The 22680-nt window shown below is 22.7% G+C and overlaps 1 protein-coding gene across 16 annotated transcripts in view; it reads right to left on the bottom strand.

The window, feature by feature from the left end:
- The window catches only part of LOC122502075 (potassium channel subfamily T member 2), a 234450-nt gene that overhangs the window by 174472 nt on the left and 37298 nt on the right, over positions 1–22680 (bottom strand). For 4 of the 16 annotated variants that reach the window (XM_043611939.1, XM_043611953.1, XM_043611954.1 and 1 more), the window contains exon 1: positions 3690–4554. The exons of the other annotated variants lie outside the window; for them this stretch is intronic. The gene's annotated coding sequence lies outside the window, so the exon portion shown is untranslated. Of the gene's footprint in view, positions 1–3689; positions 4555–22680 lie in introns of those variants that run through there. 16 annotated transcript variants of the gene reach the window in all.

Here is a 22680-nt window from a genome sequence, read left to right as displayed (position 1 = left end):
AATAAAATTCTTCTTATAAAATTCAACTATGTTCAAAATTTGAAAAAAAAATTTCGTAATAATCCCAATTATTTTTATAAATAACAAAATTCTTCTCCAAAGTCCAATTATTTTCACATGTGTCAACAAAATTCTTGTCCTACTTTCAATTATTTTCAAAAAATTTTCTAATTTTAATTATTTTCAATATCTACTATTTTAATAAAATTTCCCAAAAAGAATTCAATTATTTTCTTAAATTTTAATAAAATCGTATGTAAACATCTAATTATTTTCATAAATAATAAAAATTTCACAGAAATTCAATTATTTTTATAAATATTTGATTTTTTTAAGAAATTCAATTATTTTCATAAAAAATAATTTAAAATTTTAGAAAATAATAATTGAATTAAAATGAAGCGCGCGGCTAACTTTTTAGGACAAAATTATCAATTTTAAAAATAATAGAATTTAAAAATTTGTAATTCAAATTTTTGTCGAAAACACTAAAAAAATCCAGTTTTGGAAAAATTATAAATAATTGCAGAAATTTAATTATTTTCAAGAGTGATAAAATTCTTCTCATAAAATTCAATTATCTTTCAAATTAAAAAAAAATTCTCGTCAAAATGCAAATAATCTTTATAAATAACAAAATTCTTCCCCAAAGTTCAATTATTTTCAAATCAATTTCAAATTCCCAAAAAAACAGTACGCAAACATTTTTAATTATTTTCATAAATAATAAAAATTTCTCAGGAATTCAATTATTTACAAATTTTTTTATAAATTCCTTCGCGATAATTCAATTACTTTATATATAATAAAATTTTTTCAATTATTTTCATAAAAAATGATTGAAAATTGTAGAAAATAATAATTGATTTGAAATGGTGAAAATAATTTTGAAAAAAGTTACTGTAATAATATTCTTATAATATAAAACAATGATTTTATCACTCGGTCATCTTTAATTATTAATTATTATAAAACATTCTTATAAGTTATTGAATTTAAAAAGATTTGAATTTGAATGTTTTGAAAATATTTAATTTCTACGGAAAAATAATATTTAAATATTTATTTAAAAAAAAGTTATTGATTTTTTCGAATAATTTTTACAATTAAAGAAATTCGTAACAGAACATTTTTTTGAGTAAACTTTTTTCCTTTATTTTCTAAAAATTAAAAAAATTTCAATTTTATTTTTAATTAAAATTTGTAATTGGAAAATAGAATAAAATTTGTAATGTTTTTTTTTCAAAAGAAAAGAATGAATTTCTGAACAATATTGTTATTGAGAAATAAAAATTATGCATAAAATATTTCTTATTTATTAATTTTAATTTTTTTAACAATTAACAATTTTCTATTTTTTATAAATAAAAAGGAGAAAAATTTGCATAATTTAGATCAGTCAAACGAAATTTGTTATAGAAAAAAGCATATAATAAACAAAATTTATTTGTTAATCATAATTTTTTTTATATTTTTTAAATTCAAATATTTTTCTATTATAAATCATAAAAAAATACCTGCGTTTTTTCGATCTGTCAAACAATATTTTTTTAAGAAAAAGAAAAAACAAAAAAACAAAATCATACACAAAAACTAACTTCAAAGTGTCGACAGACAGAATGAAAGAATGAAATACGAAGATTATTATTGTTAATAATATAATATACAAAAATCTATCTAAAATCAACAAACAACAAAAGTATAAACAAAAGACAACTTCAGAGTGTGAGGGACAGAAAAAGTGAATGAATTAAAGAATGAAAGAACATTCAAATTATTGTAGTTAATAGTTAATTTTATTAATTTTATATTTAATATTGTAGTAATAAGTATCAAAAAGTATCAAAGTATCAAAGTATCATTTTGATACTAAAGTGTATCAATTTGATACAAAAATTTAGATCAAATTTTTATTTGATCCAAATTTTGGTATCAAATTGATACACTTTAGTATTGATACTTTCAAGAAAACTGTGTGATTACCGAATTTAATTTTAGTTAATACTTTTTTTTTTAATTAATAATTTGACATTTAATTTAGTATTTATAATTTAGTTACTTAATATTCAGTAATAAATATTAAATATTCAGTAATAAATATTAAATATTCAGGAATAAATATTAAATATTCAGGAATAAATATTAAATATTAAACACTAAATACTAAATATCAAAAATTATTAAATATTTAATAATTAATTTTCAATTTTACCCTTTTAAAACATAAAATTCTATAGTAATATTTCATTTCTCATGAAAATTGATTAAACAAACAATTTTACCTCTTTGTTTACTGTATGTTTATTTCTCGACAGCAAAAATTTTTCAATTTAAATCAAAATTTCTCGTTTCACCTTTTTTTTTTCATTTTTAAATTTTCCATGTAATTTGAAATAATTATTAAAATTTGAAATTTTGAGAAATAATTTTCTTCTCTCTTTTTTTGTAAAATTATACTGGAAAAATAAGATGTGAGTGATGTGAAATTTAATTACCACCAATGTTTTCCACTCGATTACAGAGTGGTGAGTGTTGAGTTTGACTTTTGGCGAAATAGGGATGTTGTCACAAACACGATATTATTTGGATGTCGAGGTATCTGTGTCACGACTCACTGAGCCGAGTATATTCATTGGTTTCCGAAGTTGTTAATTAATTTTGATTGTAGGTGCCCCGACATTTGACTCAGGTTTACCTTTACAAGCAAAACTTTGGGAGTAAACTGTAATTATTCTAATTATCAATTCGCAAATTTTAATTCACATGTCAAATATTTATCATCTGAATTTCTTTTATTCGTAATTGCTGAATGTTTCTTTTTTTTGAAAATGTTCAATTAATTGTGAATAAAAGTGAATTTTTTTTTCTTTTCGATTCAATATCGTTCTTTCAATCATTTATTTTCCATTGTTTTCGAAAAATTGTTTCTCATTTTCCACTAATGATGATATTCTCCTCTGGGTTTTATTTATCATACATTTTTCCTGTCAGTTTGCAGTTTGTTTTTTATTATTATTAATTTTTACTCTTTTGTTTCAGATACGTTTTATTTCTTTTTTTCGTGATTTTTTTTACATTTTTACATTATTTTTGTGTTTTTTCATATTTTTAAAATTCGGTTTGATTTTTTTTTTTAGTTTCTCTAATCTGTTTGTACTTCTGTTCTATTTTTCTCGATTTTTCTACAAAATTCGATCACTTTCTACGGAATTAATTAAAAATTTCTTGTTTGAATTTTAGAAATTTCGATTAATTTATTTTTTTCTTGCTTAAATTGATTCAAAATACGATTTACGATTTCAATATGGCGGCGCTGAATAGCACGCCCTCAGTTTGGCACTTTTTTGATTTTCAAATATTCCCCCCGAGAAATTTAGAATAAAATTTATTTATTTTATTTATTTCCTGTGGGAGGATTTATGTCGTAATAGGTAAATATTTGAATAAAGGATAAAAGTTGATAAACAAACAGACGTCAAATCTGAGATGGAATTATCTTCAGCATCGGCCATTAATCCCTTTTGACATATTTTCCTGATTTCTCTCATTCTCCCCTTTCGTTTATAAAAATCTCTCTTTTTTCATACCCATCCTTTTATCGCTCGCTCATATTTTTCTTTATCTTTAATCCCCCCTCGTCACTTTTTTTTTAATTCTCTCAATTATTTTTTTTTTCTAAGAATCTGTACCTTTCTGTTTCCGTCGTGATCGGTACAATTTTATCCAGATTTTCCTGCGCGCCATCTGCAGTTATCATTCGTCGCGTTAATTTGGCGCTAAAATTCCTAACCTCAAAATGGATAATGGAAGAATTTTTATCAAATGGAAAAAAGAAATTTTGGGGGAAAATCACACAAGTTTTTGGTCAATGATTTTCCTTTTGGACACGTGGTGATTGTGATGTGATGTGAATTTTTTTGAAGTGAAAAAATTGAATTGACGGTGAAGAAAAATGAAACATGTGGGAGCGTTTGTTTATTGAGGTTGAAGAGCAGGGATGGGTAGGGGGAATGTGATATGGTAATGAGATACTAGGAATGACAGAGAGAGGTCGGTATCACGAGCTTTCAAGATGTCGTACTAGTCGCCCGCATCGCGACGGCTCAACGGCTCGGAGGCGACTACTGCAGACTCTACCTTTGCCGCCCTGGTTAACTCCTCCCGATTCTGTGACTCTATCTCTCTTGCACACACCCGCTCGTACCCTATCAGGCGCAGACGCCTGAAACAATTGAAGAATATAAGAAAAAAAAAGGAAAAAAAAAAAGAAGAAACAACTTGCCAATTGATCTCTATTATCACTTCACGCACAAGAATATACTTTACCGCAGAGAGTAATTCCACTCTGCAAGTGGTCGTGTCCTTCAATTGAGAGCGACTTTCCAGTACCACCGAGCCGACACTTTTATGACCGCACTAGCATTCGGAAGCTATTTTACCTATTTATTATTTAATAATTCCAGGCCTCGCACTAACACCTACTATTTACTACACTATTTTTACAATTTCCTACTATTTGAATACTTTTTTTTTTAATTGTTACACTAAAACATACTTTTTTCCACACTAAGAAAACGATTTATTTGATTGAAACAAATTTTATTGAAATAAATACACAGTTTTTCTGCAAATATCAAATTGAGACAAGAAACGAATCAAAAGTGTTGCGAGGCAAAACTTTTGATTCGTTTTTTGGCTCAATTTGATATCTGCAGAAAAACTGTGTAAATAAAAAATAAACTAATTTCAATTAAACAAAATAATGTTTAAAGTGGAAGAAGTTAACAATCTTTTATCCTTTAATATTTAATTACCAAATGATAAATCCACTTCCTTTATTTAAATTTAAACAAAATAATGTAAAATTATTTTTGTATTTCATTTAAGTATAATCTTTTCTTAGTGCACGTTTGAGAATTTATACCACTTTAAAATATATTAACAGTTGAAATAAAAAAATTATTCTCAAAGATTTTAATAAAGTTATTGGAAAAAATTCAAAACATTTTAATTAAATTCTCTAAAACGATTCAATTATTTTCACAAATTTTTCGTAATTCAATGATTTTTATTATCTAGTATTTGAATAAAAAAAATTCCAAAAAGAAATGAATAATTTAGAAAAAAAATTTTTATGAAGTTCTTCGCAAACATTTTAAATTATTTTCATAAATAAAAAAATTTTCACATGGAATTCAATTAATTAAAACAGAATTTTTTTGAATATTTTTAAAAAAAATCAATTATTTAAATAGATTTTTATAATAATCTTCGCAAGAATTCCATTATTTTTATAAATAATAAAATTCTTCTCAAGAATTAAATTATTTTTTGAAATTTTAATAAGAATCGTTGCAAGAATTCAATTATTTTTCATAAATAAAAAAAATTCTTTTCAGGAATTCAATTATTTTTCATAAATAATAAAATTCATCGCAGGTTTTCAATTATTTTTAATACAATTTTATAGGAATTGATCAAAGAATGTAATTATTCTTAAAAATTTAATTTCGATTCCTAGAAAAAATCAATTATTTACAAAAATATTAGGTACAATTTTTCACAGGAATTCAATTATTTTCAAATATTTTTATAAAATTGCTCGAAACGAATCAATTATTTTAAATACAATTTTAATTAAATTTTTTTAAAAATAATTCAATTATTCTTTTAGATTTCAATAAAATTTTTTCCAAGAATTCAATTATGTCGATATATAACAATATTATTTCCAAAAATTCAATTATTTTGAGGCATTTTAATAAAATTCATTAAAAAATTCAATTATTTTCATAAATAATAATATTTATCACAAAAATTCAATTATTTTTAAAAGTAATAAATTTTTCCGTAGAAATTCAATTATTTTAAAAAATGTTAATGAAATAATTTATAACAATTGAATTGTTTTTTTTTAAATTACATTTCTTGAATGAATTTAATTATTATCAAAATTTTTAATGCAATTCTTCGTAGAAATTCAATTATTTTAAAAAATGTTGATAAAGTTCTTTATAAGAATTCAAATTTAAGAAATAATTCGCAATTATTCAATAAATTTATTTTTGTATTTAAATAATTGAATTCTCATAGAAATTTCTAATAAAAATTGATTAGAATTGAATAAAATAAAATGATTAAAGTTTTAAATAATTTTATTTATAAATTTCAAGAAAAAAATGATTGAATTTTGAAAGAATATGACTTTTGAAAATTTTAAATTTTTTTATGTTTTTGAATCCACATAAAAATTTTCAATGTTTTTTTTTTTTGAAAATAAATTTGTTAATTTTTATAACTAATTTCAGATCATAATTTTGTTCTAATTTTTTTTTTGTATTTTTTATTTCTATTAAAATTATTATCTAAAAGTAGTTTGAAAAATAAGCAAATGAATTTTTATATAAAAAAATTAAATAATAATAGTATTTTTCAGTATATTTTCAGCCTAAAAAGTTTTTTTTTTAAATACTTCAAAAATTATAAAAATAAATTTTTTTTGATTTAAAAAATATTTTCTAAAAAATTAATACATGGATTTCAAAAATTTACCAATTTTAAAGAAAAATAAACATTCAAAAAGAATCAAAATATTTTCTGATCGTTTTTATTTTATGACTATTGAATTCCCACAAAAAATTATCTGAAAATTAATAATTTGTGGAATATTTAAATTATTTTCTTGATATAGTTAAAAATAACGGTGAACGTTCCCCTTAAAAGAAAATTAAAACTTTGTAATGTAAATTGTATAATTGAAAAATAGAAATCATGCAAATTATTTTCATTTCTACTTCTTTTTGCGAAAAGAAGGTTAAAAGCATATAAAAATCTTCTACTATTTTTCTGTACTCACGTGGAAATTTTTAGTAGAAATATTAATTGTTGAACAATCTTTATTGAAATCAAGTAAAAAAACTTTGATTTCTCAAACGGTCAAAAAACGAGATTTTTAAAGCAGTTCTCTCTCGTTTCTTCACTGTTTTTCTGCGAGCAACAGTGAAGAAATTAGAGAACTGTTTTTCTAAAAACAACAGTGAAGAAACTAGAGAACTGTTTTAAAAATCAAATTTTTTTTTATTTTCTTTTTAGTTGCTTCTCAACTATTTTGATACATTTTGTTGTCTTAATTTTGATATTCTTAGAAAAATTTGGATTTTTCGACAAATCTCAAACAAGAAAAGAATACTTTTCCATTTCTTCAGTACTTCTCGTTAATATTTCTTTTCTCCATTTCTAATAACATTTGACTAAAATTTAATTATTCAAGTTTCCTATTAAACAGAAGGATTTCTACAGATTTTCTATTGAGAAAAAGAGAGAGAGAGAGAGAGAGTATATTTTAAAAAATTACTCAATTTGAAATTCTGAAGAGCCAATGCATGACGTTGAAAACTTTTCATACATGCCCTTTTAAACATAAATGATTTTTCTTTTATGAAAAAAACCACCTGCAACAGAGACTTCATTTTTTTTTCTTGTGTGGATTTTATCTGATCCTTATAGGAGTATATAACGTGTATTATATAAATTTATCATTTCTTTTTGAGCTTAGAGTGAATTACATAATATATGAGATTTAAATTTTTTTATTTTTTTTAATGAAAGGTTTTATTTTTAAATAATCAAATTTTTTTTTAGAGATTTATAATTCGAAAATTGTCCTTCTTTTATCCTTTTACCACTTTGTCTCGAAGCCACTTGACTGACTTTGACTTGACTCTTTGGCATTGGGACGATTTCGCCTTACGAAAATAGTGAAACCTTGTTTGGCTCTTGAAAATACACCTGGGGTCTGATAAAGGACAGGGGTGATTTTCACTTTCTGTTGGTACAAAGACTAACGAGCGCCATGACTTTAAGGGTAGAGGGACAAAGTACGTTGGACCAGAAATTGAAAAAGAAATTATAACAAGGTCTTCTAAAAGAAAGTTTTTCCTCTTCATTTTCCTTTTCTTTCTCTTTTTCTTTTTTCACTTTTTATTCTTTTTTTTCTTTTTTTTCTTTTTTCTATCTTTCTCTTCTTTTTTCGCTTTTTATTCTTTTTTACATCTTTTTTTCTTCTATTTCTTCTTTTTTTCTTTTTATTCATTTATTTATTTAGAAACATTTTTTTCTTTCTTCTTCAATATTAAATAATTTTCTATGAATTCTAATTAATTCGAAATTAAATGAACACTCGTGGCACGTGGAACGTTCAAAACACTTGATGCATATTAAATGTTTCAAAATTATATACAGATTTTATTACTACACTGAAAAAAAAGTGCTGTTGAATCAAATATCTCCATGCTATTGAATTCCCCGTCATTGATTCAATGACACATTTATTAATCGAAAAGTATATTGCTTAAAATGAAAAAATGAAACTGTTTAAATTAAAAGTACGGTACTGTAGAATTAATGATATTGTGCAAATTGTTTCTATAGTTCATCTATACATAGCAACAGAATAATTTATTGCTTCTTTGACATTATTCATTTGAAGCATCTAATAGATAAATTTGAAGAAAATGCATGTAAATTTAAATCAAATGAAAAATTGTTTGCTCTAAAGAAGCGCGCTCTGAAAACGAAAGCATATGCTTTCGTTTCAATGAGTGGTGCTATTGCGGACTGCCCATAGCATATGCTATAAAAATAAGAACACTATGTTTTGAGACATTGACAGGTACTAAATTTATTGAAATACTTACCCACATATATTTATATGTTTATTAAACCTGTCGTTTTTGAGATTCCAATATAAAAGTATTATTTAAATTCTTTTAATTAATTAATGACTAGTTAAATATAAATTCCCTATATAAATTCCCTTATATACGCGAAAAATCTCGAGCACGGTATTTAACCACAAAGTAAGTGCCCAACGTTGAGAAGCGGATGTATTACATTGCAGCGCGGCGGTTCTCGTCTATCACGGAAGTTAAGCGTCGTTGGTCGCGGTTACTAAATGGATGGGTGACCGCTTGGGAATAGCCGTATTTTTCTGACTAAAAAAGATAAGTGTGTTTGAATGTGTATGTGTGTGTGTGTGTGTTTAGCCGTTGGAAAAAATGAAAATAATAATAAAGATGTATATGTTAGTGTGAAAAATTGAAAAAAAGATGTGTATAAAAAGTGTTGTGTTAAAGGTGTGAGAATTAATTATAGTATATAAAAAACATGTGAACAAAAATTCCCTTTTTTCAATTTATCGTTGGTATATATTTAACCACATAAAAGAATTGAATTAACAGTATGGTGTTATTCAATCGATAGCAACAACTAAAAAAATTAAGAGTACAAATTTTTGAATCATAAAAATGATGCTTTTAAATTTAAAAGTTATAGTCATTGACTCAAAAGCATATACTGTTAAATTAAAAATTTTTGTTTATTGATTCAAAAGGATTCACCTTCGAATTAACATAGTATGCTGTCAATTTGAGAAATATGCTTTTGTTTCAAAGAAAGTGATACTATCGAATCATTAGAATCGGTGCTTTCAAAACAACAGCATATACGTTAGGCAGCCCGTTATGACACTATTCAATGAATCAAACCCATATGTCATTGATTCAACAGCATTTTTTTCTCCGTGTATAATTACTCTGCTACATTATATTTCAAGTTCCCAATAATTTGCACTTCTCTGTCAATAAACATCGTCAATTTACAAGGTGCACCTCGTAATTGCTTCACATGCTCCTCATGAAGCAATTATTACAAAACTTTCCTACATAATTGAATAATTAAGTAAGTTTTCAAACTTGAATAAATCTTCTTCTTCTAATTATCTTAATTTAAAAAAAACTTTTTTGAAATAATTTTGAAAAAAAATTCACTATCAATCAAAAAATTTTTAATTTCACCCAAAATGTTTTTATTTTCACCAAAAAAATGTTCACTTTTACTGTTACTTAAAAAAATTTTCACAATTTCAATTTTTCAAAGAATTTTCACTTCTAAAAGATTTTTAATTTCCTCTTTGCAAACAAATTTTCACTTTCAATTTGGCAAAAAATATTTTGACTTTCTATTTCAGAAAACATATTTTTACTTTGAATGAAAAACTTTTAACTTACAAATTTATCAAAAATATATTTACTTTTACTCAAAAAATTTTTACTTTGAATTTCATGCAAAATATTTTCACTTACACTCAAAATATTTTAACTTCTACGAAACAATTTTCACTAACAGTTTCACTAACAATTTTTTAATTGAAAGTTCCCGATTTTTTCCTAATTTTCATAAAAAATATAACCTTCTTCCTTATCTTGCAAATAAATTAAATTCCTGTAAAGAATTTTATTATTCATAAAAGAATTTAAATATTTATAAAAATAATTTAATTCTTGCGAAGAATTTTGTAAACATTTTTAAGTAATTCATTTCTTTTCACTAATTTTATGCTAATTCTAATTTAAACAATTGAATTCCCGAAAAATTTTTTATATTCATGAAAAAAATTGAAATCTTACGAAGATTTTTATGGAAATTTTTTTTTTAAATAATTGAATTCTGTTTGGAAATTCTTTTATTAAAAATAGTAGATATTGGAAATCATTAAATTGGAAAAAGTTTTTAAAAATAATTAAATTTTATAAAGAATTCTATTAAAATTTTTGATAATAATTGAATGTCTGTGTGGCATTTTATTAAATTTTTTTGAAAATAATTAAATTCCTAAAAAGCATTTTATTATTTATGAAAATAATTTCATTCTCGAGAACGATTTTATTAGAATTTTTTTAAATAATTGAATTGCCAAGAAAAAATTTATTACTTTTTAAAAATAATTTAATTCTTGTGATGAATGTTGCTATTTGTGAAAATAATTGAATTTTGCTAACAATTTTATTAAAATGCCTCAAAATAATTGAATTTTCGGGAATAATTTTGATATTTATTGTTAATAATTGAATTCTTTCGAAGAATTATTTATGTAAATAATTGAATTCTTGGGAGGAATTTTTTTAAAATCTAAATTAAAAAAAAGGAAAGAAGAATAACTGAATTATTTGAAAAAAATTGAATTTAAATTGTATTTAAAATAATTGATTTCTTTCGAACAATTTTATTAAACTATTTGAAAATAATTGAATTCCTGTGAAAAATTTTAATATTTTTGTAAATAATTGAATTCTTCCAAAGAATTTAGAAAAAAAAAAAATTTTTAATAATTGATTTTTTCGAAGAATCGAAATTAAATTTTTAAGAATAATTACATTTTTTGAGCAATTCCTGTAAATTGTATTAAAAATAATTAAAATCCTGCAATGAGTTTTATTATTTTAATTTTAATTTTATTAAAATTTTCAAAAATAATTGAATTCCTGAGAATAATATTTTTATTTATGAAAATAATTGAATTATTTCAAAAAAATTGAATGAAAATGATTTCTTTTGAACAATTTTATTAAAATATTTAAAAATAATTGAATTCCTGTGAAAAATTCTAATATTTTTTTAAATAATTGAATTTCACTTGAAATATTTTCACTTCCACTCAAAATATTTCAACAATTATGAAAAAATTTTCACTAACAGTTTCACAAACAATTTTTTTATTAAAAGTGAAATATTTTTTGGCGAAATTGAAAGTCAGAATTTTCCTGAGTGAAGTTTAACATTTTTTTAAGTGAAACTGAATTTATTTTTGTTTGAAAGTAAAAAAAAATTTAGATGTAATTTAAAGAGTAAATTTTGTTGGTGAAATTGAAAGTGAAATTTTTTTTGATAAAATCGAGAGTGAAAATTTTTTCGATGAAATTAAAAGTAAAAATTTTTCGTATGAAAGTAAAAGCTTTTTGGGTGAATTTGAAAGTGAGAATTTTTTGACTGAAAGTTACATTTTTCAAAATCACTTTTAGAATTCATAACTTTTGCAAGAGAAATAAATTCAATAAATATATTACTGAATATTAAATATAAATTCAATTCATAAATTTTTCAAGAGAGAATAACGATGGAAGTGATAAAAGAAACAAAGCAAAGAAAAAGATTAAAAAAGAAATTGTAAACTATTTGCAATTACATAATTGAAAATACTTTTTCAAAAACTAGTAACTTCTTTTTCATTTTCAATCTTGTAGAAATTTTCTAATTTATCTTTTGGATCGAGCTTAATAAAATGTTTCATTACTCTTCAGTTTTTTTTTTTTTTTGAAAAGTTAATCTATCAAAATTTTTAACGAACAGAATGAATAGTATATATTGCCAAAGGGCTTTAGTAATTTTGCTTTCAACTTTGATTTCTCGTTTCATTTGCTTTCTAGATATTCTCGATTTTCAGACAGTGGAGACAAATTAAAACAGTCGCGATATTGAATTAAAGATTGACTTTCACATTCAGCCATTTGAAAAGGGTACTGAAGAATCTTTATTTGTCGTACGAATTCCTTTTCTCTCTATATCAGAGAATATTGGGTTTAGATATTTTTTATCTCCGAGGACAAAGTGTATTTCATGTTCAGTCAGAGAGCAATTTTTATCTATGAAACTTCTTTTCTATTTTATTTTTTGAAATTATAAGCGAAACTTTGATATTTTTTTTTCTTTTCAGTAAGTGGGGTCATTACAATGGCGAACGATTTCTAATCTTAGTTGAGAATTGCCTTAGTTTATTTTTAGAGATAGTTTTTTTTTTGTTCGGAACTTTTCTGCAGATATCAAATTGAGACAAAAAACAAATTAAATTGTTGAACTTTAAAATCAAAATTTTGAAGTTCAAAAACAGAAATTAGAATTTTTCTGCAGATATAAAATTGAGACAAAAAAGAAATCAAATTGAGACAAAAAACGAATCAAAATGTTGCGACATTTTGATTCATTTTTTGTCTCAATTTGATTCCTTTTTTAGTCTCAATTTGATATCTGCAGAAAAATTCTAATTTCTGTTTTTGAACTTCAAAATTTGCCCGATAGGAGCGCTGATGCGTTTTCGTAGAAACGAAGTTCGTGCGCATGCGTCGTCAGAGAGAGAGAGAGAGAGAGAGAAAGAAGAGGGGACGTTAAGTACGCTCTGTCTCTTTCTATCGACCTGACGCGACTAAAAGTCATCCAAACAGCAAGAATAAAATCACGAAATTTAAAAATTGATTTTTGATTTTTCATTGATACTCTAATTTTTACAAATATCCAAAGTGAGGTCTGACAATTTTATAAAATTCCGCAAAGAAAATTAATCCAGTCGTCAACTACTCTTGAGTTTTAGGAGCAAAGTCTTTCCCCGAGGAAAGGAGATTTCCTGATTAAAATCAGAGGTTTCTCTAACTAGGAGGTTTTCACTGCAGAGGTCACCAAAGTAATCGGAAGCATGGTTAATCTTAAGTCGCTGTCTCAAACAAAGTAACACTTGACTTACACGAATTGGATCAAGAAACAAGAAGTTCAGCACGTGCTGAACTGGAATTCAGAATTCAAGTGGACTTTAAAGTCCATCACAAGTTTGTAGAATTTGAAACAAAGTTCTTTGCATGTAGAAAAAGTCCAGAGTTTGACCAACCACACATTTCATCTCTTTTGAAGAAGACAAAAAGGAAAATTATCTCCTAAGAAGATGAAAAACATCAATTTTAAATTAATTAACTATAGGGAAATTTATTTATTTTCTAAAAATTGTATATTATTATTATTCTTATTATCAATTGCTTCTACTTCTTCAGTCTTGGAAAAGAAGAGCATCGTATACTTGAAACGGAATTAATTAATTCAAGAAGTGCTTGTACTGTGTCCATGGAAAATTGACACATATTACTGAGTAATGAGCCAAACATCCCTAAAGTTTACTTCAGGGAGTGAGGCGATTAATTTAATCCTCAGAGGATACAAGGACATAATTATCTCAGATTCTCAGAAGGAGTTAATGGCATCAATTTACTTCAGTTCTAATGTTATTAAAACTATACTTAAGCGATATTCTCTTTGAAAAAGAGTCGTAATTTCATTCGGAAGCAATTGTCTCCCATTTTCCGAAAATAAAAATTTCGAAATAAATTCCAATAATAGAAATTATAATTCAAATTATGATAATACACGCAGTGAAAGGATACATTTGACTCAGAGCCAACTTGACTTTTCATTTATTTCAATTAGATTTTATTTGATTTAAAAGTTAAAAGAGATTTTATTTGTTTTAGATTAGATTTTTTTAATTAGATTTTATTTGTTTAAAATTATATTTATTTAATTAGTTTTTTTAATTAGATTTTATTTGTTTAAAATTATATTTATTTAATTAGTTTTTTTAATTAGATTTTATTTGTTTAAAATTAGATTTATTTAATTAGATTTTATTTGGTTCAAAAAAATTATTATTTACTTTATTTGGTTTTTATGTCGAATAAAATTTATATAATTGAAAATAAATAATCTATCTGGCTCTGAGACAAATAAAATTTTATTACTCAAATAAATTGATTTGAATAAAAGTTTTCTCTGAGAGCAGAAATTATAATAATGACATACTTCGCACTCGATAAATAATTTTTAAAAAGTGGCAAAAAGTAGCTATCGAAAAATTAAATTTGACGACCAAAAAAAACTCGTTTTATAAACTTCACAAAACTGACAAAAATTCCATTCTATATTTTATTTTCCTGACTTTTTCCTAATTTTCATAAAAAAAATATTTACTTCTTTCTTATCCTGATAATAAATTTAATTCCTGCAACGAATTTTATTATATTCATGAAAGAATTTAAATATTTATAAAAATAATTTAATTCTTGCGAAGAATTTTATAAAAATTTTTGAAAATTATTGAATTTTTTGGAAAAATTTCATTATAAATTTTGTAAAAATTTTTTCGAGACATTTTTTTAAAATTGTATTAAAACTAATTCAATTACTGTGAAAAGAATTTTATCAAAACTTTTGAAAGTAAATGAATTCTTTTGAGAAATTTTATTAAAATTGTATTAAAATTTTGTTGAAAATAATTGAATTCCTAAAAGCATTTTATTATATTTATGAAAATAATTGAATTCTTGGGAGCGATTTTATTAGAATTTTTTTAAATAATTGAATTTCCAAGAAAAAATTTATTCCTTTTAAAAATAATTGAATTCTTGTGATGAATATTGTTATTTATGAAAATAATTGAATTTTGCAAATAATTTTTTTTAAATACCTCAAAATAATTGATTTTTTGAGAATAATTTGTCATTTATCTTTAGTAATTGAATTCTTCCAAAGAATTATTTATGTAAATAATTGAATTCTTAGGAAGAATTTTATTAAAATCTAAAACAATAATTGAATTATTTCAAAAAAATTTAATTAAAATTGTATTTAAAATAATTGATTTCTTTTGAACAATTTTATTAAAATATATTGAAAATAATTGAATTCCTGTGAAAAACTCTAATATTTTTGTAAATAATTGAATTCTTCCAAAGAATTTAAAAAACATTTTTTTAAATAATTGATTTTTTCGAAGAATAGAAATTAAATTTATAAGAATAACTACCTTTTTCGAGCAATTCCTGTAGAATTGTTTTAAAAATAATTGAAAACCTGCGATAAATTTTATTATTTATGAAAATAATTGATTAGTTGCAAAGAATTTTATTAAAATTTTCAAAAATAATTGAATTCGTGAGAAGAATTTTATTATTTATGAAAAAAATGAATAGTTGCAAACAATTTCATTAAAATTTTCAAAAATAATTGAATTACTAAGAAGAATTTTATTATTTATAAAAATAATTGAATAGTTGCAAAGAATTTTATTAAAATTTTCAAATAAAATTGAATTCCTAAGGAGAATTTTATAATTTACGAAAATAATTGAATAGTTGCAAAGAGTTTTATTAAAATTTTCAAAAATAATTGAATTCCTGACAAGAATTTTTTATTTATGAAAATAATTGAATTATTGCGAAAAATTTTATTAAAATGTTTAAAAAGAATTGAATTTCTGTGAAAAATTTGGTTTTTGTTTTAAATAATTGAATTCTTGTGGCAAATTTTATTTGTGAAAATAATTAAATTTTTCTATTATTTAAATTAAAATAGTTGGTATTAAAAATAATTGAAATTCTTCGATGAATTTTATTATTTATGAAAATAATTTGAATTTATAAATAATTGAATTATTTAGAATATTATAAAACTTTTTTTTAAATTATTGAATTTCAATAAAAAATGTTATTATTAGTGAAAGTAATTGAATTAACGTGAAGAATTGTATAAAAATTTTGTTAAATAATTGATTTTTTCGAAATTTTTTTGAAAATTCTATTTTAACTTAATTGAATTTCTTTGGAAATTGTATTATTTATAAAAATAATTGAATTTTTTATGAATTTTATCAAATGTTTTTTTAATAATTGAATTTTTTTGCAAAATTTTTTGAAATATGCGAAATTCAATAATTGAATTTCGAATATTTTTTTAAAATATAATTAAATCGTTTTAAAGAATTTGATTTTAATTTTTGAAAATAGTTTTTTGATGTCTAATATTAGAAAATTTCAAATTTCTTTAATCACAGTTTATACGGAGTTTATCACCGGTTTTGTAAATGAAAATAAATTTTATTTTACAAATAACCGATAATTGTGAGAAAAATTGTGTTTACATGTCCATCAACACTTTTAACGATTTTTTTTTTCGAAATCGGACAAATTTTAAGCAATCATCAATCTTGACAATTTCCCACAGGGCAAGAGAAGTGTGGTTGCAGTATAGTCTCTAGTCCTCTGGGACATCTAAAAATGGTAAACTCTGTTTCCCTTTTCCTAAATCAAAAAACCCTCGGGGTACTCAAAAAGAAATGTAATTCCTTTCTATATCTGAAATTTCGATTAATTTATGGTCTCTATTTCACGCACTCTTCTAGAAATTACGAATCGATAAAGGAAAACAGATAAAGTGCCCTGAAAATAGTAACTATTTTTTGAGTAAAAAATTCCAGAAACTAATTTTCTATTTGTGAAAATGGAAATATTTAAAAATAGAAATATTTAAAAATACAAATTTCTAAAAATACAAATAATTGAAAATAGAAATTTCTAGAAAAACAATTTTCTAAAAATAAAATTATTGTAAAAATAAAAATTTCTCAAAATGCAAGAAAAATCAAATTTTCCCTGCAAAATTAAATATCGTCTGTTATTTTACATTCAGTCTTTTATTGAGTTTCAATATAAAGTACATATATATATATACATATATACTCTTATTATTTCGTAAATAATATTATATTGAACAAGAGAGTAAACATATTTTCTTGGATTGCCTTGAATTTTTATTCAAATTTTTTATTTTTTCTTCAAGTAAACGGCTCTCAAATAGAAAAAGATTTTATACAGAGTAAGTTTAATAGATATTTACATATTTTTCCGTAAAAGAAAAATACATGAATATTGAACGGAAACACACTATACTACTGTACTTTTTTTTTTATTTTACGATGTCTATGAAGATTTCTTTTGACCTTAAAAATATTCTCTCCTTTAGCGCGAATATGGGATTTTAACCTATATTTTATCAAGTGTCAATACTTTGATACAAATCTTTTAAAAATAAAATAAAAATAGAGAAAAATTTCTTCAATAATTCAGAGGCAGTCAATATTAATAGAGTACTTATGTCTTGCGATTTATATTTTTATCTCATAAAAGAATCATGTCACAAGTTTATATAATAATTTAATGCATATTTAAGTATTCTTTTTTTTATTCGTTAATTTAAAATGTACAAAAAAAAATTTGACATATTTTTAAATATATTAATAATTAATATTTGACATATATTTAAATATTACTAATTAATATTTCATTTATATTTAAGAAATAATCATTAATATTTAATGTAAGTATATTTTAAATTGAACTAGATTTTTATTAATTTTTTTTATCGATTCTTGATAAATTTGTGACTCTATCCAATGTGCAGGGTATTAAATATTTAATTAATTATTGATTAAAAATTTTTAAGTTAATAATTTAACCGCCATATAAATATCGTGGTTCGGAAATAATTTTCGTGGCAACTTTTACTAAATTGCAGAGAAGCTTGCCGTTCGTCAAATTAAAAACTGAAATTGTCTTTATTCAATCATGACGGATTAGGATGAAAATTCGTTCACGCTTCCGTTATTACGGCAAACGATTATTAAACCAAGGGGACCGAACGAGATTAAATATTTACTATAATTTACATGTCGAGGGTGATTTTATAAAACAACATTTTTTTTTCTTTCCAATTTAGCCTTCAATGACAATTATATAATTTCCCCGAATAATTTTCTCGAAATTAAAAAAAAAAAAAAATATCCAAGGAAATAAAATGAAATAAAAAATATTTTTAAATTAATTTTCAAAGATATAAATCTTTGAAAATTAAAAATGCTTTTTAAATATTTATAAACTGAAAATTGATAAACAGGGAAATTAATTATTAATTCAATATTTGGAAAAATTTGTTTTAGAAAAGCTTTGTACAAGCGAGAAAGTCTTTGATCTTTGTTCATTATATTCTAATTAACCGTTTCAAACAACTTTCAAACATGTACGAAGTTTAATCGTTTTTAGGAAAATTTACTCAATCGAGACAAAAAGTCTTTTGTAAATTCTTCAAACTTGGAAGAAATTTGATGCTTATTGATTTCCATTTTTATTTTATTATTTTATTATTTTTTTACAGTGAAACATAATATTGACGCTGAAAAAAGACTTTAAGGTCAGTAAATATTTTTTTTTTTAGTTTGAGAATCATCATTTCATTAAATTTCTTCTCAACATAGACTTCATAATCCGCTTCTACTTGCGGTTATTCTAATTAGAAATTACCACTTGCTGACGTGCACAGCATTTACGATTATTAACGCCACTTCAAAACTAAATATATAGTAAATTTTTCCAAAACATTTTCTAAAGAAAAATTTCGAAGAAAAATATCCTCATTTGAATTAAAAACAAATATTACTATCAAAACGAACAAAAACGAATAAGAAAAAGAAAAAAAAATTTAGAATTAGAAAAAATAATAAAAAAAGAAATAAATAAAATTTTTCCAGATTTTTAATACAATTTACTGGAGTAAAAGAAAGTTGGCAAACTCATAACAAAACATTTAAGTAATACGTAAAGTTCAGAATTTTTTTTTTTATTAGAAAAAAAGGAGAGTGAGGTTTTTTTCATTAAAACGAATGGAGTTCAGAATTGTCTCCATTGTCATCAGACCAACGGAGAAAAAAAAATGTTTCACGAAAAAAGAAAGAAACAACATGCAAATAAGACCCTTTTAAGACGATGAGTACGATGAGAGAATGTGAAATTAAGAAAAATAAAAGATTTTATTTTGAAGATTATCTTTCCTAAATTCCTAGCAAATCGAAATTTTCATTTTACTATAAAAAAGAATTTGAAAAAGAAATCTCGATTCTAATTCTAGGAACAATTTTCATAATAAGGAACTTCTTTCCCTGAATTGTAGAATATTTAACAAAACTCGGATTTTAAAACTCTTTCCTTTCTTTCTTATATTATAATTTTCACTCTCGGGAAGAAAATCCCAATATTGTAAAATTAGATTCTCCGAAAAAAAGACAAAGAGAAAATTCTAAAAATTAATTCAATGTGAATTAAATTACAGAAAGTAAAATTAGATTACGAAAAAAATTAAATTAAGGTCAATTAAAAATTATTTTTAAAATATTAAAATATAAAATAAAAAATTTCAACTTATTTTTAATTAATTTTAGTTTTATTTAAATTTAATCCAGCGATTTATAATCAATAGATTAAAAATCGGTTCTTTTGTTCAAATTGCTTTTTTTCTTCCTCGTGAAAGTAATTTTCACTTCAGTAGAGAATCGCAATATTAAAATTAGGTTTTCAAAAGAATAAATAAATAAATAAAAGTTCCAAAAAATTCAAAATAAAATTTTAATAAAAGTAACAACAATTCGCGAGCTAAAGCGCGCGGCTAACTTTTGAGGATAAAATTAAAAATTTTAAAAATAGAGTTTAAAAATTCAAATTTTTGTTGAAAACACTAAAAAAATCCAATTTTGGAAGAATTACAAATAATTGCAGAAATTCAATTATTTTCAAGAGTGATAAAATCATTCTCATAAAATTCAATTATCTTTCAAATTTCAAAAAATTCTCGTCAAAATCCTAATTGTCTTTATAAATAACAAAATTCTTCCCCAAAGTTCAATCATTTTCAAATAAATTTCAAATTCACAAAAATAGTACGCAAACAATTATTTTCATAAATAATGAAAATTTCTCAGGAATTCAATTATTTACAAAATTTTTTATAAATTCCTTCGCAATAATTCAATTACTTTATAAATAATAAAATTTTTTAAATTATTTTCATAAAAAATAATTTAAAATTGTAGAAAATAATAATTGATTCAAAATGATGAAAATAATTTGAAAAAAATACTGTAATAATATTCTTATAATTTAAGACAATGATTTTATCACTCGGTCATCTATAATTATTATAAAACATGAAGAAATCGATCAATCCGAGTCTTCGACTCGGAGCAATCGCTATCTTCATCTTTTATAAAAATATTCTTTTAAGTTATTAAATTTAAAAAGATTTGAATTTGAATGTTTTGAAAAATTTCAATTCCTACGGAAAAATAATATTTAAATATTTATTTAAAAAAAAGTTATTGATGTTTTCGAATAATTTTACAATTAAAGAAATTCGTAAATAAATGTAACTGAACATTTTATTTCTGAGTAAAATTTTTTCCTTTATTTTCTAAAAATTTTAAAAGTTTCAATTTCATTTTCAATTAAAATTTGTCATTGACAAATAGATAACATGTATTTATATGAAAAAATTGTTGAGAAATTGAAATGAAATGAAAAAAATGAATTTATATGAAAAAATAGTTAAAAAATTGAAATAAAATGAGTTTGTATTAAACAATAGTTGAAAAATTTAAAAAAAGTGAATTTATATGGAAAAACAGTTAAAAAATTGAAATGAAATAAAATGAATTTATATGGAAAAGTAGTTGAAAAATTTAAATGAAATGAAATAAAATAAATTTATATGGAAAAACAGTTGAAAAATTGAAATAAAATGAATTTACATTGAAAAATAGTTGAAAAATTGAAATAAAATGAAATTATATGAAAAAATAGTTGAAAAATTGAAATAAAATGAATTTATATGAAAAAATTGTTGAAAAATTTAAATGAAAAAATTATTGAAAAATTAAAATAAAATGAATTCATATGGAAAAATAGTTGAAAAATTGAAATGAAATGAATTTATATTGAAAAACAGTTGAAAAATTTAAATAAAATGAATTTATATGGAAAAATAGTTGAAAAATTGAAGTAAAATGAATTTATATGGAAAAATAGTTGAAAAATTTAAATGAAATGAAATAAAATTAATTTATATGGAAAAATAGTTGAAAAATTGAAATAAAATGAAATAGAATGAATTTATATCTAAAAACAAGTTGAAAAATTGAAATGAAATGCAATAAAAAAATGAATTTACTTCAAAAAATAGTTGAAAAACGGAAATAAAAAAAAAATTGCAGTGAAAAAAATTTTTTTTTCACGACTAGGAATAATTGAGTATAACAAGTAACATCTAGATGAAAAGCATTGAATGTACTGGAGCTTTTCATGATGTTGCAGTCGGTATATCAGGGAGGAAAGCTCTTAAAGCTCACAAACATCTCCTGAGGTAAAAAAATTCCTGCTATGTCTGTTACCGACTCTCCTCGAGGACGAGTACTTCTTTACTCAACTGATAATAATTTATCTTCAATGACTTTATTCTCAAAAGAGGGAAAAAAAACTATTCAAAAAGAAAGGTAAATTTTACCTAATTTTTTTTCCTTTGAATTCGTCAAACTCGTCAAAATTGTCCAATTTTAAGTACTCTTTTCCTCAATTTATTCAAAAATTGTAACTGAACAGAATTTTCTTCTTTTGTTATTCAAAAATACAAAATTGTCAATTAAAGGAAATTAGATTGCCTATTTAAACTATTTGTTTTATATTTTTGCTGGAGGAAAAAAATTTATTTATTAACATTTGTTACACGAAAATAATTTCTCCTTCTCCTAATTTTTTTACCTTCAAGAGATTAATTCAGAAAAGACATTAAAAAAATTAATTTATTATTTAACACCTGAAAGTGGCACAAATAAACAAAATAATTAACTCGAAATATTAACCTTTTTAGAGAAATTCATTAGAGAAATAAATTAGAAAAATTAATTAGTAATTAAACTATTTTAGTCAAATATTTTTGTATTACTAAAAAATTATTATTTTCGCTATTTATAAGAGAAAAAAAAGGTGCAAATTAAAATGTAATTAACTTTCAATTATTACCTCAAGCAAGCTCAAGTTTGTTCAATATGTCAAAAGAAACTTTTTCACACACTATAATTTTTTAATTTATGACATCGAAGCATAAAATGAATACTGTACTTGGTTGTTGGTAATAGATAGCGAAGAATATTTTGCTGATGGTGGATAATTGTAAAATTGTATACATTTTTTTTTTTATGAAAAAAAAATAAAGAAATGACAGGATATCTCTCGCGCGCGATATATAGCTAAAAATAAATGAGCGCTCGCTTCTCGTGACGATCGATAATTTAATCAGCCCATCATATACCACCCTTTTGGTTATAATTCTTGTGTCATATCAACGAAAACGAATTCCCTCCTGGACAACTAA

This window comes from Leptopilina heterotoma, unplaced genomic scaffold (genome assembly GCF_015476425.1).
Source record: "Leptopilina heterotoma isolate Lh14 unplaced genomic scaffold, ASM1547642v1 Lhet_220, whole genome shotgun sequence".
NCBI classification, from domain to species: domain Eukaryota; kingdom Metazoa; phylum Arthropoda; class Insecta; order Hymenoptera; family Figitidae; genus Leptopilina; species Leptopilina heterotoma.
Note: the sequence above shows the minus strand (reverse complement) of the source record. Positions and strands in the feature narration are given on the sequence as shown.